Below are 24,491 nucleotides of genomic sequence, written 5' to 3' on the forward strand. Positions count from 1 at the left end.
TGAATTCGTTACTCTTTGTACCTTTGCGGAAGTTCAGACAGTAGTATCCTGCGTACTGTTTGTCGAATACGCGTGCCAGTTCCATGAATCGAAAGATGATGCAATGACGTTTAGCATGATGTTTAAAAAGTGTAGTTTTTGGAAACAAAACTTTTTCTCAAATATGGAAAAATCACAATGCCCCGGGTGTATTCAGATTTTTTCCTCGAATGCAGTGTACTTTAAAAACTGCGTTTCCTAGCATTTGTTTTGTAGTTTTTATCATGTAGATATGTACCAGGGTAAAGAACGTTCGATTTGCAGAATAATAGTCCCTGTAATCGATATTTGAATTCGTTACTCTTTGTACCTTTGCGGGAATTCAGACAGTAGTATCCTGCGTACTGTTTGTCGAATATGCGTGCCAGTTCCATGAATCGAAAGATGATGCAATGACGTTTAGCATGATGTTTAAAAAGTGTAGTTTTTGGAAACAAAACTTTTTCTCAAATATGGAAAAATCACAAAGCCCCGGGTGTATTCAGATTTTTTCCTCGAATGCAGTGTACTTTAAAAACTGCGTTTCCTAGCATTTGTTTTGTAGTTTTTATCACGTAGATATGTACCAGGGTAAAGAACGTTCGATTTGCAGAATAATAGTCCCTGTAATCGATATTTGAATTCGTTACTCTTTGTACCTTTGCGGAAGTTCAGACAGTAGTATCCTGCATACTGTTTGTCGCATACGCGTGCCAGTTCCATGAATCGAAAGAGGATGCAATGACGTTTAGCATGATGTTTAAAAAGTGTAGTTTTTGGAAACAAAACTTTTTCTCAAATATGGAAAAATCACAAAGCCCCGGGTGTATTCAGATTTTTTCCTCGAATGCACTGTACTTTAAAAACTGCGTTTCCTAGCATTTGTTTTGCAGTTTTTATCATGTAGATATGTACCAGGGTAAAGAACGTTCGATTTGCAGAATAATAGTCCCTGTAATCGATATTTGAATTCGTTACTCTTTGTACCTTTGCGGAAGTTCAGACAGTAGTATCCTGCGTACTGTTTGTCGAATACGCGTGCCAGTTCCATGAATCGAAAGAGGATGCAATGACGTTTAGCATGATGTTTAAAAAGTGTAGTTTTTGGAAACAAAACTTTTTCTCAAATATGGAAAAATCACAAAGCCCCGGGTGTATTCAGATTCTTTCCTCGAATGCAGTGTACTTTAAAAACTGCGTTTCCTAGCATTTGTTTTGTAGTTTTTATCATGTAGATATGTACCAGGGTAAAGAACGTTCGATTTGCAGAATAATAGTCCCTGTAATCGATATTTGAATTCGTTACTCTTTGTACTTTTGCGGAAGTTCAGACAGTAGTATCCTGCGTACTGATTGTCGAATACGCGTGCCAGTTCCATGAATCGAAAGATGATGCAATGACGTTTAGCATGATGTTTAAAAAGTGTAGTTTTTGGAAACAAAACTTTTTCTCAAATATAGAAAAATCACAAAGCCCCGGGTGTATTCAGATTTTTTCCTCGAATGCAGTGTACTTTAAAAACTGCGTTTTCTAGCATTTGTTTTGTAGTTTTTATCATGTAGATATGTACCAGGGTAAAGAACGTTCGATTTGCAGAATAATAGTCCCTGTAATCGATATTTGAATTCGTTACTCTTTGTACCTTTGCGGAAGTTCAGACAGTAGTACCCTGCGAACTGTTTGTCGAATACGCGTGCCAGTTCCATGAATCGAAAGAGGATGCAATGACGTTTAGCATGATGTTTAAAAAGTGTAGTTCTTGGAAACAAAACTTTTTCTCAAATATGGAAAAATCACAAAGCCCCGGGTGTATTCAGATTTTTTCCTCGAATGCACTGTACTTTTAAAACTGCGTTTCCTAGCATTTGTTTTGTAGTTTTTATCATGTAGATATGTACCAGGGTAAAGAACGTTCGATTTGCAGAATAATAGTCCCTGTAATCGATATTTGAATTCGTTACTCTTTGTACCTTTGCGGGAATTCAGACAGTAGTATCCTGCGTACTGTTTGTCGAATATGCGTGCCAGTTCCATGAATCGAAAGATGATGCAATGACGTTTAGCATGATGTTTAAAAAGTGTAGTTTTTGGAAACAAAACTTTTTCTCAAATATGGAAAAATCACAAAGCCCCGGGTGTATTCAGATTTTTTCCTCGAATGCAGTGAACTTTAAAAACTGCGTTTCCTAGCATTTGTTTTGTAGTTTTTATCACGTAGATATGTACCAGGGTAAAGAACGTTCGATTTGCAGAATAATAGTCCCTGTAATCGATATTTGAATTCGTTACTCTTTGTACCTTTGCGGAAGTTCAGACAGTAGTATCCTGCGTACTGTTTGTCGAATACGCGTGCCAGTTCCATGAATCGAAAGAGGATGCAATGACGTTTAGCATGATGTTTAAAAAGTGTAGTTTTTGGAAACAAAACTTTTTCTCAAATATGGAAAAATCACAAAGCCCCGGGTGTATTCAGATTTTTTCCTCGAATGCAGTGTACTTTAAAAACTGCGTTTCCTAGCATTTGTTTTGTAGTTTTTATCATGTAGATATGTACCAGGGTAAAGAACGTTCGATTTGCAGAATAATAGTCCCTGTAATCGATATTTGAATTCGTTACTCTTTGTACCTTTGCGGAAGTTCAGACAGTAGTATCCTGCGTACTGTTTGTCGAATACGCGTGCCAGTTCCATGAATCGAAGGAGGATGCAAAGACGTTTAGCATGATGTTTAAAAAGTGTAGTTTTTGGAAACAAAACTTTTTCTCAAATATGGAAAAATCACAAAGCCCCGTGTGTATTCAGATTTTATCCTCGAATGCACTGTACTTTCAAACTGCGTTTCCTAGAATTTGTTTTGTAGTTTTTATCATGTAGATATGTACCAGGGTAAAGAACGTTCGATTTGCAGAATAATAGTCCCTGTAATCGATATTTGAATTCGTTACTCTTTGTACCTTTGCGGAAGTTCAGACAGTAGCATCCTGCGTACTGTTTGTCGAATACGCGTGCCAGTTCCATGAATCGAAAGAGGATGCAATGACGTTTAGCATGATGTTTAAAAAGTGTAGTTTTTGGAAACAAAACTTTTTCTCAAATATGGAAAAATCACAAAGCCCCGGGTGTATTCAGATTCTTTCCTCGAATGCACTGTACTTTAAAAACTGCGTTTCCTAGCATTTGTTTTGTAGTTTTTATCATGTAGATATGTACCAGGGTAAAGAACGTTCGATTTGCAGAATAATAGTCCCTGTAATCGATATTTGAATTCGTTACTCTTTGTACCTTTGCGGGAATTCAGACAGTAGTATCCTGCGTACTGTTTGTCGAATACGCGTGCCAGTTCCATGAATCGAAAGAGGATGCAATGACGTTTAGCATGATGTTTAAAAAGAGTAGATTTTGGAAACAAAACTTTTTCTCAAATATGGAAAAATCACAAAGCCCCGGGTGTATTCAGATTTTTTCCTCGAATGCAGTGTACTTTAAAAACTGCGTTTTCTATATTTGTTTTGTTGTTTTTATCATGTAGATATGTACCAGGGTAAAGAACGTTCGATTTGCAGAATAATAGTCCCTGTAATCGATATTTGAATTCGTTACTCTTTGTACCTTTGCGGAAGTTCAGACAGTAGTATCCTGCGTACTGTTTGTCGAATACGCGTGCCAGTTCCATGAATCGAAAGATGATGCAATGACGTTTAGCATGATGTTTAAAAAGTGTAGTTTTTGGAAACAAAACTTTTTCTCAAATATGGAAAAATCACAATGCGGCGGGTGTATTCAGATTTTTTCCTCGAATGCAGTGTACTTTAAAAACTGCGTTTCCTATCATTTGTTTTGTAGTTTCTATCATGTAGATATGTACCAGGGTAAAGAACGTTCGATTTGCAGAATAATAGTCCCTGTAATCGATATTTGAATTCGTTACTCTTTGTACCTTTGCGGGAATTCAGACAGTAGTATCCTGCGTACTGTTTGTCGAATATGCGTGCCAGTTCCATGAATCGAAAGATGATGCAATGACGTTTAGCATGATGTTTAAAAAGTGTAGTTTTTGGAAACAAAACTTTTTCTCAAATATGGAAAAATCACAAAGCCCCGGGTGTATTCAGATTTTTTCCTCGAATGCAGTGAACTTTAAAAACTGCGTTTCCTAGCATTTGTTTTGTAGTTTTTATCACGTAGATATGTACCAGGGTAAAGAACGTTCGATTTGCAGAATAATAGTCCCTGTAATCGATATTTGAATTCGTTACTCTTTGTACCTTTGCGGAAGTTCAGACAGTAGTATCCTGCGTACTGTTTGTCGAATACGCGTGCCAGTTCCATGAATCGAAAGAGGATGCAATGACGTTTAGCATGATGTTTAAAAAGTGTAGTTTTTGGAAACAAAACTTTTTCTCAAATATGGAAAAATCACAAAGCCCCGGGTGTATTCAGATTTTTTCCTCGAATGCAGTGTACTTTAAAAACTGCGTTTCCTAGCATTTGTTTTGTAGTTTTTATCATGTAGATATGTACAAGGGTAAAGAACGTTCGATTTGCAGAATAATAGTCCCTGTAATCGATATTTGAATTCGTTACTCTTTGTACCTTTGCGGAAGTTCAGACAGTAGTATCCTGCGTACTGTTTGTCGCATACGCGTGCCAGTTCCATGAATCGAAAGAGGATGCAATGACGTTTAGCATGATGTTTAAAAAGTGTAGTTTTTGGAAACAAAACTTTTTCTCAAATATGGAAAAATCACAAAGCCCCGGGTGTATTCAGATTTTTTCCTCGAATGCAGTGAACTTTAAAAACTGCGTTTCCTAGCATTTGTTTTGTAGTTTTTATCATGTAGATATGTACCAGGGTAAAGAACGTTCGATTTGCAGAATAATAGTCCCTGTAATCGATATTTGAATTCGTTACTCCTTGTACCTTTGCGGAAGTTCAGACAGTAGTATCCTGCGAACTGTTTGTCGAATTCGCGTGCCAGTTCCATGAATCGAAGGAGGATGCAAAGACGTTTAGCATGATGTTTAAAAAGTGTAGTTTTTGGAAACAAAACTTTTTCTCAAATATGGAAAAATCACAAAGCCCCGTGTGTATTCAGATTTTATCCTCGAATGCACTGTACTTTCAAACTGCGTTTCCTAGAATTTGTTTTGTAGTTTTTATCATGTAGATATGTACCAGGGTAAAGAACGTTCGATTTGCAGAATAATAGTCCCTGTAATCGATATTTGAATTCGTTACTCTTTGTACCTTTGCGGAAGTTCAGACAGTAGCATCCTGCGTACTGTTTGTCGAATACGCGTGCCAGTTCCATGAATCGAAAGAGGATGCAATGACGTTTAGCATGATGTTTAAAAAGTGTAGTTTTTGGAAACAAAACTTTTTCTCAAATATGGAAAAATCACAAAGCCCCGGGTGTATTCAGATTCTTTCCTCGAATGCACTGTACTTTAAAAACTGCGTTTCCTAGCATTTGTTTTGTAGTTTTTATCATGTAGATATGTACCAGGGTAAAGAACGTTCGATTTGCAGAATAATAGTCCCTGTAATCGATATTTGAATTCGTTACTCTTTGTACCTTTGCGGGAATTCAGACAGTAGTATCCTGCGTACTGTTTGTCGAATACGCGTGCCAGTTCCATGAATCGAAAGAGGATGCAATGACGTTCAGCATGATGTTTAAAAAGAGTAGATTTTGGAAACAAAACTTTTTCTCAAATATGGAAAAATCACAAAGCCCCGGGTGTATTCAGATTTTTTCCTCGAATGCAGTGTACTTTAAAAACTGCGTTTTCTATATTTGTTTTGTTGTTTTTATCATGTAGATATGTACCAGGGTAAAGAACTTTCGATTTGCAGAATAATAGTCCCTGTAATCGATATTTGAATTCGTTACTCTTTGTACCTTTGCGGAAGTTCAGACAGTAGTATCCTGCGTACTGTTTGTCGAATACGCGTGCCAGTTCCATGAATCGAAAGATGATGCAATGACGTTTAGCATGATGTTTATAAAGTGTAGTTTTTGGAAACAAAACTTTTTCTCAAATATGGAAAAATCACAATGCGGCGGGTGTATTCAGATTTTTTCCTCGAATGCAGTGTACTTTAAAAACTGCGTTTCCTAGCATTTGTTTTGTAGTTTCTATCATGTAGATATGTACCAGGGTAAAGAACGTTCGATTTGCAGAATAATAGTCCCTGTAATCGATATTTGAATTCGTTACTCTTTGTACCTTTGCGGGAATTCAGACAGTAGTATCCTGCGTACTGTTTGTCGAATATGCGTGCCAGTTCCATGAATCGAAAGATGATGCAATGACGTTTAGCATGATGTTTAAAAAGTGTAGTTTTTGGAAACAAAACTTTTTCTCAAATATGGAAAAATCACAAAGCCCCGGGTGTATTCAGATTTTTTCCTCGAATGCAGTGAACTTTAAAAACTGCGTTTCCTAGCATTTGTTTTGTAGTTTTTATCACGTAGATATGTACCAGGGTAAAGAACGTTCGATTTGCAGAATAATAGTCCCTGTAATCGATATTTGAATTCGTTACTCTTTGTACCTTTGCGGAAGTTCAGACAGTAGTATCCTGCGTACTGTTTGTCGAATACGCGTGCCAGTTCCATGAATCGAAAGAGGATGCAATGACGTTTAGCATGATGTTTAAAAAGTGTAGTTTTTGGAAACAAAACTTTTTCTCAAATATGGAAAAATCACAAAGCCCCGGGTGTATTCAGATTTTTTCCTCGAATGCAGTGTACTTTAAAAACTGCGTTTCCTAGCATTTGTTTTGTAGTTTTTATCATGTAGATATGTACCAGGGTAAAGAACGTTCGATTTGCAGAATAATAGTCCCTGTAATCGATATTTGAATTCGTTACTCTTTGTACCTTTGCGGAAGTTCAGACAGTAGTATCCTGCGTACTGTTTGTCGCATACGCGTGCCAGTTCCATGAATCGAAAGAGGATGCAATGACGTTTAGCATGATGTTTAAAAAGTGTAGTTTTTGGAAACAAAACTTTTTCTCAAATATGGAAAAATCACAAAGCCCCGGGTGTATTCAGATTTTTTCCTCGAATGCAGTGTACTTTAAAAACTGCGTTTCCTAGCATTTGTTTTGTAGTTTTTATCATGTAGATATGTACCAGGGTAAAGAACGTTCGATTTGCAGAATAATAGTCCCTGTAATCGATATTTGAATTCGTTACTCCTTGTACCTTTGCGGAAGTTCAGACAGTAGTATCCTGCGAACTGTTTGTCGAATTCGCGTGCCAGTTCCATGAATCGAAAGAGGATGCAATGACGTTTAGCATGATGTTTAAAAAGTGTAGTTTTTGGAAACAAAACTTTTTCTCAAATATGGAAAAATCACAAAGCCCCAGGTGTATTCAGATTTTTTCCTCGAATGCAATGTACTTTTAAAACTGCGTTTCCCAGCATTTGTTTTGTAGTTTTAATCATGTTGATATCTACCAGGTTAAAGAACTTTCGATTTGCAGAGTAATAGTCCCTGTAATCGATATTTGAATTCGTTACTCTTTGTACCTTTGCGGAAGTTCAGACAGTAGTATCCTGCGTACTGTTTGTCGAATACGCGTGCCAGATCCATGAATCGAAAGAGGATGCAATGACGTTTAGCATGATGTTTAAAAAGTGTAGTTTTAGGAAACAAAACTTTTTCTCAAATATGGAAAAATCACAAAGCATCGGGTGTATTCAGATTTTTTCCTCGAATGCACTGTACTTTAAAAACTGCGTTTCCTAGCATTTGTTTTGTAGTTTTTATCATGTAGATATGTACCAGGGTAAAGAACGTTCGATTTGCAGAATAATAGTCCCTGTAATCGATATTTGAATTCGTTACTCTTTGTACCTTTGCGGAAGTTCAGACAGTAGTATCCTGCGTACTGTTTGTCGAATACGCGTGCCAGTTCCATGAATCGAAAGAGGATGCAATGACGTTTAGCATGATGTTTAAAAAGTGTAGTTTTTGGAAACAAAACTTTTTCTCAAATATGGAAAAATCACAAAGCCCCGGGTGTACTCAGATTTTTTCCTCGAATGCACTGTACTTTTAAAACTGCGTTTCCTAGCATTTGTTTTGTAGTTTTTATCATGTAGATATGTACCAGGGTAAAGAACGTTCGATTTGCAGAATAATAGTCCCTGTAATCGATATTTGAATTCGTTACTCTTTGTACCTTTGCGGGAATTCAGACAGTAGTATCCTGCGTACTGTTTGTCGAATACGCGTGCCAGTTCCATGAATCGAAAGAGGATGCAATGACGTTTAGCATGATGTTTAAAAAGTGTAGTTTTTGGAAACAAAACTTTTTCTCAAATATGGAAAAATCACAAAGCCCCGGGTGTATTCAGATTTTTTCCTCGAATGCACTGTACTTTTAAAACTGCGTTTCCTAGCATTTGTTTTGTAGTTTTTATCATGTAGATATGTACCAGGGTAAAGAACGTTCGATTTGCAGAATAATAGTCCCTGTAATCGATATTTGAATTCGTTACTCTTTGTACCTTTGCGGAAGTTCAGACAGTAGTATCCTGCGTACTGTTTGTCGAATACGCGTGCCAGTTCCATGAATCGAAAGAGGATGCAATGACGTTTAGCATGATGTTTAAAAAGTGTAGTTTTTGGAAACAAAACTTTTTCTCAAATATGGAAAAATCACAAAGCCCCGGGTGTATTCAGATTTTTTCCTCGAATGCAATGTACTTTTAAAACTGCGTTTCCCAGCATTTGTTTTGTAGTTTTAATCATGTTGATATCTACCAGGTTAAAGAACGTTCGATTTGCAGAATAATAGTCCCTGTAATCGATATTTGAATTCGTTACTCTTTGTACCTTTGCGGAAGTTCAGACAGTAGTATCCTGCGTACTGTTTGTCGAATACGCGTGCCAGTTCCATGAATCGAAAGAGGATGCAATGACGTTTAGCATGATGATTAAAAAGTGTAGTTTTTGGAAACAAAACTTTTTCTCAAATATGGAAAAATCACAAAGCCCCGGGTGTATTCTGATTTTTTCCTCGAATGCAATGTACTTTTAAAACTGCGTTTCCCAGCATTCGTTTTGTAGTTTTAATCATGTTGATATCTACCAGGTTAAAGAACGTTCGATTTGCAGAATAATAGTCCCTGTAATCGATATTTGAATTCGTTACTCTTTGTAGCCTTGCGGAAGATCAGACAGTAGTATCCTGCGTACTGTTTGTCGAATACGCGTGCCAGTTCCATGAATCGAAAGAGGATGCAATGACGTTTAGCATGATGATTAAAAAGTGTAGTTTTTGGAAACAAAACTTTTTCTCAAATATGGATAAAACACAAAGCCCCGGGTGTATTCAGATTTTTTCCTCGAATGCACTGTACTTTAAAAACTGCGTTTCCTAGCATTTGTTTTGTAGTTTTTATCATGTAGATATATACCAGGGTAAAGAACGTTCGATTTGCAGAATAATAGTCCCTGTAATCGATATTTGAATTCGTTACTCTTTGTACCTTTGCGGAAGTTCAGACAGTAGTATCCTGCGTACTGTTTGTCGAATACGCGTGCCAGTTCCATGAATCGAAAGAGGATGCAATGACGTTTAGCATGATGTTTAAAAAGTGTAGTTTTTGGAAACAAAACTTTTTCTCAAATATGGAAAAATCACAAAGCACCGGGTGTATTCAGATTTTTTCCTCGAATGCACTGTACTTTTAAAACTGCGTTTCCTAGCATTTGTTTTGTAGTTTTTATCATGTAGATATGTACCAGGGTAAAGAACGTTCGATTTGCAGAATAATAGTCCCTGTAATCGATATTTGAATTCGTTACTCTTTGTACCTTTGCGGGAATTCAGACAGTAGTATCCTGCGTACTGTTTGTCGAATACGCGTGCCAGTTCCATGAATCGAAAGAGGATGCAATGACGTTTAGCATGATGTTTAAAAAGTGTAGTTTTTGGAAACAAAACTTTTTCTCAAATATGGAAAAATCACAAAGCATTGGGTGTATTCAGATTTTTTCCTCGAATGCACTGTACTTTTAAAACTGCGTTTCCTAGCATTTGTTTTGTAGTTTTTATCATGTAGATATGTACCAGGGTAAAGAACGTTCGATTTGCAGAATAATAGTCCCTGTAATCGATATTTGAATTCGTTACTCTTTGTACCTTTGCGGAAGTTCAGACAGTACTATCCTGCGTACTGTTTGTCGAATACGCGTGCCAGTTCCATGAATCGAAAGAGGATGCAATGACGTTTAGCATGATGTTTAAAAAGTGTAGTTTTTGGAAACAAAACTTTTTCTCAAATATGGAAAAATCACAAAGCATCGGGTGTATTCAGATTTTTTCCTCGAATGCACTGTACTTTTAAAACTGCGTTTCCTAGCATTTGTTTTGTAGTTTTTATCATGTAGATATGTACCAGGGTAAAGAACGTTCGATTTGCAGAATAATAGTCCCTGTAATCGATATTTGAATTCGTTACTCTTTGTACCTTTGCGAAATTCAGACAGTAGTATCCTGCGTACTGTTTGTCGAATACGTGTGCCAGTTCCATGAATCGAAAGAGGATGCAATGACGTTTAGCATGATGTTTAAAAAGTGTAGTTTTTGGAAACAAAACTTTTTCTCAAATATGGAAAAATCACAGAGCCCCGGGTGTATTCAGATTTTTTCCTCGAATGCACTGTACTTTTAAAACTGCGTTTCCTAGCATTTGTTTTGTAGTTTCTATCATGTAGATATGTACCAGGGTAAAGAACGTTCGATTTGCAGAATAATAGTCCCTGTAATCGATATTTGAATTCGTTACTCTTTGTACCTTTGCGGAAGTTCAGACAGTAGTATCCTGCGTACTGTTTGTCGAATACGCATGCCAGTTCCATGAATCGAAAGAGGATGCAATGACGTTTAGCATGATGTTTAAAAAGTGTAGTTTTTGGAAACAAAACTTTTTCTCAAATATGGAAAAATCACAAAGCATCTTTTGTATTCAGATTTTTTCCTCGAATGCACTGTACTTTTAAAACTGCGTTTCCTAGCATTTGTTTTGTAGTTTTTATCATGTAGATATGTACCAGGGTAAAGAACGTTCGATTTGCAGAATAATAGTCCCTGTAATCGATATTTGAATTCGTTACTCTTTGTACCTTTGCGGGAATTCAGACAGTAGTATCCTGCGTACTGTTTGTCGAATACGCGTGCCAGTTCCATGAATCGAAAGAGGATGCAATGACGTTTAGCATGATGTTTAAAAAGTGTAGTTTTTGAAAACAAAACTTTTTCTCAAATATGGAAAAATCACAAAGCATTGGGTGTATTCAGATTTTTTCCTCGAATGCACTGTACTTTTAAAACTGCGTTTCCTAGCATTTGTTTTGTAGTTTTTATCATGTAGATATGTACCAGGGTAAAGAACGTTCGATTTGCAGAATAATAGTCCCTGTATTCGATATTTGAATTCGTTACTCTTTGTACCTTTGCGGAAGTTCAGACAGTAGTATCCTGCGTACTGTTTGTCGAATACGCGTGCCTGTTCCATGAATCGAAAGAGGATGCAATGACGTTTAGCATGATGTTTAAAAAGTGTAGTTTTTGGAAACAAAACTTTTTCTCAAATATGGAAAAATCACAAAGCATCGGGTGTATTCAGATTTTTTCCTCGAATGCACTGTACTTTTAAAACTGCGTTTCCTAGCATTTGTTTTGTAGTTTTTATCATGTAGATATGTACCAGGGTAAAGAACGTTCGATTTGCAGAATAATAGTCCCTGTAATCGATATTTGAATTCGTTACTCTTTGTACCTTTGCGGAAGTTCAGACAGTAGTATCCTGCGTACTGTTTGTCGAATACGCGTGCCAGTTCCATGAATCGAAAGAGGATGCAATGACGTTTAGCATGATGTTTAAAAAGTGTAGTTTTTGGAAACAAAACTTTTTCTCATTTATGGAAAAATCACAAAGCATCGGGTGTATTCAGATTTTTTCCTCGAATGCACTGTACTTTAAAAACTGCGTTTCCTAGCATTTGTTTTGTAGTTTTTATCATGTAGATATGTACCAGGGTAAAGAACGTTCGATTTGCAGAATAATAGTCCCTGTAATCGATATTTGAATTCGTTACTCTTTGTACCTTTGCGGAAGTTCAGACAGTAGTATCCTGCGTACTGTTTGTCGAATACGCGTGCCAGTTCCATGAATCGAAAGAGAATGCAATGACGTTTATCATGATGTTTAAAAAGTGTAATTTTTGGAAACAAAACTTTTTCTCAAATATGGAAAAATCACAAAGCATCGGGTGTATTCAGATTTTTTCCTCGAATGCACTGTACTTTTAAAACTGCGTTTCCTAGCATTTGTTTTGTAGTTTCTATCATGTAGATATGTACCAGGGTAAAGAACGTTCGATTTGCAGAATAATAGTCCCTGTAATCGATATTTGAATTCGTTACTCTTTGTACCTTTGCGGAAGTTCAGACAGTAGTATCCTGCGTACTGTTTGTCGAATACGCGTGCCAGTTCCATGAATCGAAAGAGGATGCAATGACGTTTAGCATGATGTTTAAAAAGTGTAGTTTTTGGAAACAAAACTTTTTCTCAAATATGGAAAAATCACAAAGCATCGGGTGTATTCAGATTTTTTCCTCGAATGCACTGTACTTTTAAAACTGCGTTTCCTAGCATTTGTTTTGTAGTTTTTATCATGTAGATATGTACCAGGGTAAAGAACGTTCGATTTGCAGAATAATAGTCCCTGTAATCGATATTTGAATTCGTTACTCTTTGTACCTTTGCGGAAGTTCAGACAGTAGTATCCTGCGTACTGTTTGTTGAATACGCGTGCCAGTTCCATGAATCGAAAGAGGATGCAATGACGTTTAGCATGATGTTTAAAAAGTGTAGTTTTTGGAAACAAAACTTTTTCTCAAATATGGAAAAATCACAAAGCATCGGTTGTATTCAGATTTTTTCCTCGAATGCACTGTACTTTAAAAACTGCGTTTCCTAGCATTTGTTTTGTAGTTTTTATCATGTAGATATGTACCAGGGTAAAGAACGTTCGATTTGCAGAATAATAGTCCCTGTAATCGATATTTGAATTCGTTACTCTTTGTACCTTTGCGGAAGTTCAGACAGTAGTATCCTGTGTACTGTTTGTCGAATACGCGTGCCAGTTCCATGAATCGAAAGAGGATGCAATGACGTTTAGCATGATGTTTAAAAAGTGTAGTTTTTGGAAACAAAACTTTTTCTCAAATATGGAAAAATCACAAAGCATCGGGTGTATTCAGATTTTTTCCTCGAATGCACTGTACTTTTCAAACTGCGTTTCCTAGCATTTTTTTTGTAGTTTTTATCATGTAGATATGTACCAGGGTAAAGAACGTTCGATTTGCAGAATAATAGTCCCTGTAATCGATATTTGAATTCGTTACTCTTTGTACCTTTGCGGAAGTTCAGACAGTAGTATCCTGCGTACTGTTTGTCGAATACGCGTGCCAGTTCCATGAATCGAAAGAGGATGCAATGACGTTTAGCATGATGTTTAAAAAGTGTAGTTTTTGGAAACAAAACTTTTTCTCAAGTATGGAAAAATCACAAAGCCCCGGGTGTATTCAGATTTTTTCCTCGAATGCACTGTACTTTTAAAACTGCGTTTCCTAGCATTTGTTTTGTAGTTTTTATCATGTAGGTATGTACCAGGGTAAAGAACGTTCGATTTGCAGAATAATAGTCCCTGTAATCGATATTTGAATTCGTTACTCTTTGTACCTTTGCGGAAGTTCAGACAGTAGTATCCTGCGTACTTTTTGTCGAATACGCGTGCCAGTTCCATGAATCGAAAGAGGATGCAATGACGTTTAGCATGATGTTTAAAAAGTGTAGTTTTTGGAAACAAAACTTTTTCTCAAATATGGAAAAATCACAAAGCATCGGGTGTATTCAGATTTTTTCCTCGAATGCACTGTACTTTTAAAACTGCGTTTCCTAGCATTTGTTTTGTAGTTTTTATCATGTAGATATGTACCAGGGTAAAGAACGTTCGATTTGCAGAATAATAGTCCCTGTAATCGATATTTGAATTCGTTACTCTTTGTACCTTTGCGGGAATTCAGACAGTAGTATCCTGCGTACTGTTTGTCGAATACGCGTGCCAGTTCCATGAATCGAAAGATGATGCAATGACGTTTAGCATGATGTTTACAAAGTGTAGTTTTTGGAAACAAAACTTTTTCTCAAATATGGAAAAATCACAAAGCATCGGGTGTATTCAGATTTTTTCCTCGAATGCACTGTACTTTTAAAACTGCGTTTCCTAGCATTTGTTTTGTAGTTTTTATCATGTAGATATGTACCAGGGTAAAGAACGTTCGATTTGCAGAATAATAGTCCCTGTAATCGATATTTGAATTCGTTACTCTTTGTACCTTTGCGGAAGTTCAGACAGTAGTATCCTGCGTACTGTTTGTCGAATACGCGTGCCAGTTCCATGAATCGAAAGAGGATGCAATGACGTTTAGCATGATGTTTACAAAGTGTAGTTTTTGGAAACAAAACTTTTTCTCAAATATGGAAAAATCACAAAGCCCCGGGTGTATTCAGATTTTTTCCTCGAATGCACTGTACTTTTAAAACTGCGTTTCCTAGCATTTGTTTTGTAGTTTTTATCATGTAGGTATGTACCAGGGTAAAGAACGTTCGATTTGCAGAATAATAGTCCCTGTAATCGATATTTGAATTCGTTACTCTTTGTACCTTTGCGGAAGTTCAGACAGTAGTATCCTGCGTACTTTTTGTCGAATACGCGTGCCAGTTCCATGAATCGAAAGAGGATGCAATGACGTTTAGCATGATGTTTAAAAAGTGTAGTTTTTGGAAACAAAACTTTTTCTCAAATATGGAAAAATCACAAAGCATCGGGTGTATTCAGATTTTTTCCTCGAATGCACTGTACTTTTAAAACTGCGTTTCCTAGCATTTGTTTTGTAGTTTTTATCATGTAGATATGTACCAGGGTAAAGAACGTTCGATTTGCAGAATAATAGTCCCTGTAATCGATATTTGAATTCGTTACTCTTTGTACCTTTGCGGGAATTCAGACAGTAGTATCCTGCGTACTGTTTGTCGAATACGCGTGCCAGTTCCATGAATCGAAAGATGATGCAATGACGTTTAGCATGATGTTTACAAAGTGTAGTTTTTGGAAACAAAACTTTTTCTCAAATATGGAAAAATCACAAAGCATCGGGTGTATTCAGATTTTTTCCTCGAATGCACTGTACTTTTAAAACTGCGTTTCCTAGCATTTGTTTTGTAGTTTTTATCATGTAGATATGTACCAGGGTAAAGAACGTTCGATTTGCAGAATAATAGTCCCTGTAATCGATATTTGAATTCGTTACTCTTTGTACCTTTGCGGAAGTTCAGACAGTAGTATCCTGCGTACTGTTTGTCGAATACGCGTGCCAGTTCCATGAATCGAAAGAGGATGCAATGACGTTTAGCATGATGTTTACAAAGTGTAGTTTTTGGAAACAAAACTTTTTCTCAAATATGGAAAAATCACAAAGCCCCGGGTGTATTCAGATTTTTTCCTCGAATGCACTGTACTTTTAAAACTGCGTTTCCTAGCATTTGTTTTGTAGTTTTTATCATGTAGGTATGTACCAGGGTAAAGAACGTTCGATTTGCAGAATAATAGTCCCTGTAATCGATATTTGAATTCGTTACTCTTTGTACCTTTGCGGAAGTTCAGACAGTAGTATCCTGCGTACTTTTTGTCGAATACGCGTGCCAGTTCCATGAATCGAAAGAGGATGCAATGACGTTTAGCATGATGTTTAAAAAGTGTAGTTTTTGGAAACAAAACTTTTTCTCAAATATGGAAAAATCACAAAGCATCGGGTGTATTCAGATTTTTTCCTCGAATGCACTGTACTTTTAAAACTGCGTTTCCTAGCATTTGTTTTGTAGTTTTTATCATGTAGATATGTACCAGGGTAAAGAACGTTCGATTTGCAGAATAATAGTCCCTGTAATCGATATTTGAATTCGTTACTCTTTGTACCTTTGCGGGAATTCAGACAGTAGTATCCTGCGTACTGTTTGTCGAATACGCGTGCCAGTTCCATGAATCGAAAGATGATGCAATGACGTTTAGCATGATGTTTACAAAGTGTAGTTTTTGGAAACAAAACTTTTTCTCAAATATGGAAAAATCACAAAGCATCGGGTGTATTCAGATTTTTTCCTCGAATGCACTGTACTTTTAAAACTGCGTTTCCTAGCACTTGTTTTGTAGTTTTTATCATGTAGATATGTACCAGGGTAAAGAACGTTCGATTTGCAGAATAATAGTCCCTGTAATCGATATTTGAATTCGTTACTCTTTGTACCTTTGCGGAAGTTCAGACAGTAGTATCCTGCGTACTGTTTGTCGAATACGCGTGCCAGTTCCATGAATCGAAAGAGGATGCAATGACGTTTAGCATGATGTTTAAAAAGTGTAGTTTTTGGAAACAAAACTTTTTCTCAAATATGGAAAAATCACAAGGCCCCGGGTGTATTCAGATTTTTTCCTCGAATGCAGTGTACTTCAAAAACTGCGTTTCCCAGCATTTGTTTTGTAGTTTTTATCATGTAGATATGTACCAGGGTAAAGAACGTTCGATTTGCAGAATAATAGTCCCTGTAATCGATATTTGAATTCGTTACTCTTTGTACCTTTGGGGAAGTTCAGACAGTAGCATCCTGCGTACTGTTTGTCGAATACGCGTGCCAGTTCCATGAATCGAAAGAGGATGCAATGACGTTTAGCATGATGTTTAAAAAGTGTAGTTTTTGGAAACAAAACTTTTTCTCAAATATGGAAAAATCACAAAGCCCCGGGTGTATTCAGATTATTTCCTCGAATGCACTGTACTTTAAAAACTGCGTTTCCTAGCATTTGTTTTGTAGTTTTTATCATGTAGATATGTACCAGGGTAAAGAACGTTCGATTTGCAGAATAATAGTCCCTGTAATCGATATTTGAATTCGTTACTCTTTGTACCTTTGCGGGAATTCAGACAGTAGTATCCTGCGTACTGTTTGTCGAATACGCGTGCCAGTTCCATGAATCGAAAGAGGATGCAATGACGTTTAGCATGATGTTTAAAAAGAGTAGATTTTGGAAACAAAACTTTTTCTCAAATATGGAAAAATCACAAAGCCCCGGGTGTATTCAGATTTTTTCCTCGAATGCAGTGTACTTTAAAAACTGCGTTTTCTATATTTGTTTTGTTGTTTTTATCATGTAGATATGTACCAGGGTAAAGAACGTTCGATTTGCAGAATAATAGTCCCTGTAATCGATATTTGAATTCGTTACTCTTTGTACCTTTGCGGAAGTTCAGACAGTAGTATCCTGCGTACTGTTTGTCGAATACGCGTGCCAGTTCCATAAATCGAAAGATGATGCAATGACGTTTAGCATGATGTTTAAAAAGTGTAGTTTTTGGAAACAAAACTTTTTCTCAAATATGGAAAAATCACAATGCGGCGGGTGTATTCAGATTTTTTCCTCGAATGCAGTGTACTTTAAAAACTGCGTTTCCTAGCATTTGTTTTGTAGTTTCTATCATGTAGATATGTACCAGGGTAAAGAACGTTCGATTTGCAGAATAATAGTCCCTGTAATCGATATTTGAATTCGTTATTCTTTGTACCTTTGCGGGAATTCAGACAGTAGTATCCTGCGTACTGTTTGTCGAATATGCGTGCCAGTTCCATGAATCGAAAGAGGATGCAATGACGTTTAGCATGATGTTTAAAAAGTGTAGTTTTTGGAAACAAAACTTTTTCTCAAATATGGAAAAATCACAAAGCCCCGGGTGTATTCAGATTTTTTCCTCGAATGCAGTGAACTTTAAAAACTGCGTTTCCTAGCATTTGTTTTGTAGTTTTTATCACGTAGATATGTACCAGGGTAAAGAACGTTCGATTTGCAGAATAATAGTCCCTGTAATCGATATTTGAATTCGTTACTCTTTGTACCTTTGCGGAAGTTCAGACAGTAGTATCCTGCGTACTGTTTGTCGAATACGCGTGCCAGTTCCATGAATCGAAAGAGGATGCAATGACGTTTAGCATGATGTTTAAAAAGTGTAGTTTTTGGAAACAAAACTTTTTCTCAAATATGGAAAAATCACAAAGCCCCGGGTGTATTCAGATTTTTTCCTCGAATGCAGTGTACTTTAAAAACTGCGTTTCCTAGCATTTGTTTTGTAGTTTTTATCATGTAGATATGTACCAGGGTAAAGAACGTTCGATTTGCAGAATAATAGTCCCTGTAATCGATATTTGAATTCGTTACTCTTTGTACCTTTGCGGAAGTTCAGACAGTAGTATCCTGCGTACTGTTTGTCGCATACGCGTGCCAGTTCCATGAATCGAAAGAGGATGCAATGAAGTTTAGCATGATGTTTAAAAAGTGTAGTTTTTGGAAACAAAACTTTTTCTCAAATATGGAAAAATCACAAAGCCCCGGGTGTATTCAGATTTTTTCCTCGAATGCAGTGTACTTTAAAAACTGCGTTTCCTAGCATTTGTTTTGTAGTTTTTATCATGTAGATATGTACCAGGGTAAAGAACGTTCGATTTGCAGAATAATAGTCCCTGTAATCGATATTTGAATTCGTTACTCTTTGTACCTTTGCGGAAGTTCAGACAGTAGTATCCTGCGTACTGTTTGTCGAATACGCGTGCCAGTTCCATGAATCGAAAGAGGATGCAATGACGTTTAGCATGATGTTTAAAAAGTGTAGTTTTTGGAAACAAAACTTTTTCTCAAATATGGAAAAATCACAAAGCCCCGGGTGTATTCAGATTTTTTCCTCGAATGCACTGTACTTTTCAAAGTGCGTTTCCTAGCATTTGTTTTGTAGTTTTTATCATGTAGATATGTACCAGGGTAAAGAACGTTCGATTTGCAGAATAATAGTCCCTGTAATCGATATTTGAATTCGTTACTCTTTGTACCTTTGCGGAAGTTCAGACAGTAGTATCCTGCGTACTGATTGTCGAATACGCGTGCCAGTTCCATGAATCGAAAGATGATGCAATGACGTTTAGCATGATGTTTAAAAAGTGTAGTTTTTGGAAACAAAACTTTTTCTCAAATATGGAAAAATCACAAAGCCCCGGGTGTATTCAGATTTTTTCCTCGAATGCACTGTACTTTAAAAACTGCGTTTCCTAGCATTTGTTTTGTAGTTTTTATCATGTAGATATGTACCAGGGTAAAGAACGTTCGATTTGCAGAATAATAGTCCCTGTAATCGATATTTGAATTCGTTACTCTTTGTACCTTTGCGGAAGTTCAGACAGTAGTATCCTGCGAACTGTTTGTCGAATACGCGTGCCAGTTCCATGAATCGAAAGAGGATGCAATGACGTTTAGCATGATGTTTAAAAAGTGTAGTTTTTGGAAACAAAACTTTTTCTCAAATATGGAAAAATCACAAAGCCCCGGGTTTATTCAGATTTTTTCCTCGAATGCAATGTACTTTCAAAACTGCGTTTCCCAGCATTTGTTTTGTAGTTTTAATCATGTTGATATCTACCAGGTTAAAGAACTTTCGATTTGCAGAGTAATAGTCCCTGTAATCGATATTTGAATTCGTTACTCTTTGTACCTTTGCGGAAGTTCAGACAGTAGTATCCTGCGTACTGTTTGTCGAATACGCGTGCCAGTTCCATGAATCGAAAGAGGATGCAATGACGTTTAGCATGATGTTTAAAAAGTGTAGTTTTTGGAAACAAAACTTTTTCTCAAATATGGAAAAATCACAAAGCATCGGGTGTATTCAGATTTTTTCCTCGAATGCACTGTACTTTAAAAACTGCGTTTCCTAGCATTTGTTTTGTAGTTTTTATCATGTAGATATGTACCAGGGTAAAGAACGTTCGATTTGCAGAATAATAGTCCCTGTAATCGATATTTGAATTCGTTACTCTTTGTACCTTTGCGGAAGTTCAGACAGTAGTATCCTGCGTACTGTTTGTCGAATACGCGTGCCAGTTCCATGAATCGAAAGAGGATGCAATGACGTTTAGCATGATGTTTAAAAAGTGTAGTTTTTGGAAACAAAACTTTTTCTCAAATATGGAAAAATCACAAAGCCCCGGGTGTATTCAGATTTTTTCCTCGAATGCACTGTACTTTTAAAACTGCGTTTCCTAGCATTTGTTTTGTAGTTTTTATCATGTAGATATGTACGAGGGTAAAGAACGTTCGATTTGCAGAATAATAGTCCCTGTAATCGATATTTGAATTCGTTACTCTTTGTACCTTTGCGGGAATTCAGACAGTAGTATCCTGCGTACTGTTTGTCGAATACGCGTGCCAGTTCCATGAATCGAAAGAGGATGCAATGACGTTTAGCATGATGTTTAAAAAGTGTAGTTTTTGGAAACAAAACTTTTTCTCAAATATGGAAAAATCACAAAGCCCCGAGTGCATTCAGATTTTTTCCTCGAATGCACTGTACTTTTAAAACTGCGTTTCATAGCATTTGTTTTGTAGTTTTTATCATGTAGATATGTACCAGGGTAAAGAACGTTCGATTTGCAGAATAATAGTCCCTGTAATCGATATTTGAATTCGTTACTCTTTGTACCTTTGCGGAAGTTCAGACAGTAGTATCCTGCGTACTGTTTGTCGAATACGCGTGCCAGTTCCATGAATCGAAAGAGGATGCAATGACGTTTAGCATGATGTTTAAAAAGTGTAGTTTTTGGAAACAAAACTTTTTCTCAAATATGGAAAAATCACAAAGCCCCGGGTGTATTCAGATTTTTTCCTCGAATGCAATGTACTTTTAAAACTGCGTTTCCCAGCATTTGTTTTGTAGTTTTAATCATGTTGATATCTACCAGGTTAAAGAACGTTCGATTTGCAGAATAATAGTCCCTGTAATCGATATTTGAATTCGTTACTCTTTGTACCTTTGCGGAAGTTCAGACAGTAGTATCCTGCGTACTGTTTGTCGAATACGCGTGCCAGTTCCATGAATCGAAAGAGGATGCAATGACGTTTAGCATGATGTTTAAAAAGTGTAGTTTTTGGAAACAAAACTTTATCTCAAATATGGAAAAATCACAAAGCCCCGGGTGTATTCTAATTTTTTCCTCGAATGCAATGTACTTTTAAAACTGCGTTTCCCAGCATTCGTTTTGTAGTTTTAATCATGTTGATATCTACCAGGTTAAAGAACGTTCGATTTGCAGAATAATAGTCCCTGTAATCGATATTTGAATTCGTTACTCTTTGTAGCTTTGCGGAAGATCAGACAGTAGTATCCTGCGTACTGTTTGTCGAATACGCGTGCCAGTTCCATGAATCGAAAGAGGATGCAATGACGTTTAGCATGATGTTTAAAAAGTGTAGTTTTTGGAAACAAAACTTTTTCTCAAATATGGATAAAACACAAAGCCCCGGGTGTATTCAGATTTTTTCCTCGAATGCACTGTACATTAAAAACTGCGTTTCCTAGCATTTGTTTTGTAGTTTTTATCATGTAGATATGTACCAGGGTAAAGAACGTTCGATTTGCAGAATAATAGTCCCTGTAATCGATATTTGAATTCGTTACTCTTTGTACCTTTGCGGAAGTTCAGACAGTAGTATCCTGCGGACTGTTTGTCGAATACGCGTGCCAGTTCCATGAATCGAAAGAGGATGCAATGACGTTTAGCATGATGTTTAAAAAGTGTAGTTTTTGGAAACAAAACTTTTTCTCAAATATGGAAAAATCACAAAGCCCCGGGTGTATTCAGATTTTTTCCTCAAATGCACTGTACTTTTAAAACTGCGTTTCCTAGCATTTGTTTTGTAGTTTTTATCATGTAGATATGTACCAGGGTAAAGAACGTTCGATTTGCAGAATAATAGTCCCTGTAATCGATATTTGAATTCGTTACTCTTTGTACCTTTGCGGAAGTTCAGACAGTAGTATCCTGCGTACTGTTTGTCGAATACGCGTGCCAGTTCCATGAATCGAAAGAGGATGCAATGACGTTTAGCATGATGTTTAAAAAGTGTAGTTTTTGGAAACAAAACTTTTTCTCAAATATGGAAAAATCACAAAGCATCGGTTGTATTCAGATTTTTTCCTCGAATGCACTGTACTTTAAAAACTGCGTTTCCTAGCATTTGTTTTGTAGTTTTTATCATGTAGATATGTACCAGGGTAAAGAACGTTCGATTTGCAGAATAATAGTCCCTGTAATCGATATTTGAATTCGTTACTCTTTGTACCTTTGCGGAAGTTCAGACAGTAGTATCCTGTGTACTGTTTGTCGAATACGCGTGCCAGTTCCATGAATCGAAAGAGGATGCAATGACGTTTAGCATGATGTTTAAAAAGTGTAGTTTTTGGAAACAAAACTTTTTCTCAAATATGGAAAAATCACAAAGCATCGGGTGTATTCAGATTTTTTCCTCGAATGCACTGTACTTTTCAAACTGCGTTTCCTAGCATTTTTTTTGTAGTTTTTATCATGTAGATATGTACCAGGGTAAAGAACGTTCGATTTGCAGAATAATAGTCCCTGTAATCGATATTTGAATTCGTTACTCTTTGTACCTTTGCGGAAGTTCAGACAGTAGTATCCTGCGTACTGTTTGTCGAATACGCGTGCCAGTTCCATGAATCGAAAGAGGATGCAATGACGTTTAGCATGATGTTTAAAAAGTGTAGTTTTTGGAAACAAAACTTTTTCTCAAGTATGGAAAAATCACAAAGCCCCGGGTGTATTCAGATTTTTTCCTCGAATGCACTGTACTTTTAAAACTGCGTTTCCTAGCATTTGTTTTGTAGTTTTTATCATGTAGGTATGTACCAGGGTAAAGAAAGTTCGATTTGCAGAATAATAGTCCCTGTAATCGATATTTGAATTCGTTACTCTTTGTACCTTTGCGGAAGTTCAGACAGTAGTATCCTGCGTACTTTTTGTCGAATACGCGTGCCAGTTCCATGAATCGAAAGAGGATGCAATGACGTTTAGCATGATGTTTAAAAAGTGTAGTTTTTGGAAACAAAACTTTTTCTCAAATATGGAAAAATCACAAAGCATCGGGTGTATTCAGATTTTTTCCTCGAATGCACTGTACTTTTAAAACTGCGTTTCCTAGCATTTGTTTTGTAGTTTTTATCATCTAGATATGTACCAGGGTAAAGAACGTTCGATTTGCAGAATAATAGTCCCTGTAATCGATATTTGAATTCGTTACTCTTTGTACCTTTGCGGGAATTCAGACAGTAGTATCCTGCGTACTGTTTGTCGAATACGCGTGCCAGTTCCATGAATCGAAAGATGATGCAATGACGTTTAGCATGATGTTTACAAAGTGTAGTTTTTGGAAACAAAACTTTTTCTCAAATATGGAAAAATCACAAAGCATCGGGTGTATTCAGATTTTTTCCTCGAATGCACTGTACTTTTAAAACTGCGTTTCCTAGCATTTGTTTTGTAGTTTTTATCATGTAGATATGTACCAGGGTAAAGAACGTTCGATTTGCAGAATAATAGTCCCTGTAATCGATATTTGAATTCGTTACTCTTTGTACCTTTGCGGAAGTTCAGACAGTAGTATCCTGCGTACTGTTTGTCGAATACGCGTGCCAGTTCCATGAATCGAAAGAGGATGCAATGACGTTTAGCATGATGTTTACAAAGTGTAGTTTTTGGAAACAAAACTTTTTCTCAAATATGGAAAAATCACAAAGCCCCGGGTGTATTCAGATTTTTTCCTCGAATGCACTGTACTTTTAAAACTGCGTTTCCTAGCATTTGTTTTGTAGTTTTTATCATGTAGGTATGTACCAGGGTAAAGAACGTTCGATTTGCAGAATAATAGTCCCTGTAATCGATATTTGAATTCGTTACTCTTTGTACCTTTGCGGAAGTTCAGACAGTAGTATCCTGCGTACTTTTTGTCGAATACGCGTGCCAGTTCCATGAATCGAAAGAGGATGCAATGACGTTTAGCATGATGTTTAAAAAGTGTAGTTTTTGGAAACAAAACTTTTTCTCAAATATGGAAAAATCACAAAGCATCGGGTGTATTCAGATTTTTTCCTCGAATGCACTGTACTTTTAAAACTGCGTTTCCTAGCATTTGTTTTGTAGTTTTTATCATGTAGATATGTACCAGGGTAAAGAACGTTCGATTTGCAGAATAATAGTCCCTGTAATCGATATTTGAATTCGTTACTCTTTGTACCTTTGCGGGAATTCAGACAGTAGTATCCTGCGTACTGTTTGTCGAATACGCGTGCCAGTTCCATGAATCGAAAGATGATGCAATGACGTTTAGCATGATGTTTACAAAGTGTAGTTTTTGGAAACAAAACTTTTTCTCAAATATGGAAAAATCACAAAGCATCGGGTGTATTCAGATTTTTTCCTCGAATGCACTGTACTTTTA

This window comes from Schistocerca gregaria, chromosome 11 (genome assembly GCF_023897955.1).
Source record: "Schistocerca gregaria isolate iqSchGreg1 chromosome 11, iqSchGreg1.2, whole genome shotgun sequence".
NCBI lineage: Eukaryota > Metazoa > Arthropoda > Insecta > Orthoptera > Acrididae > Schistocerca > Schistocerca gregaria.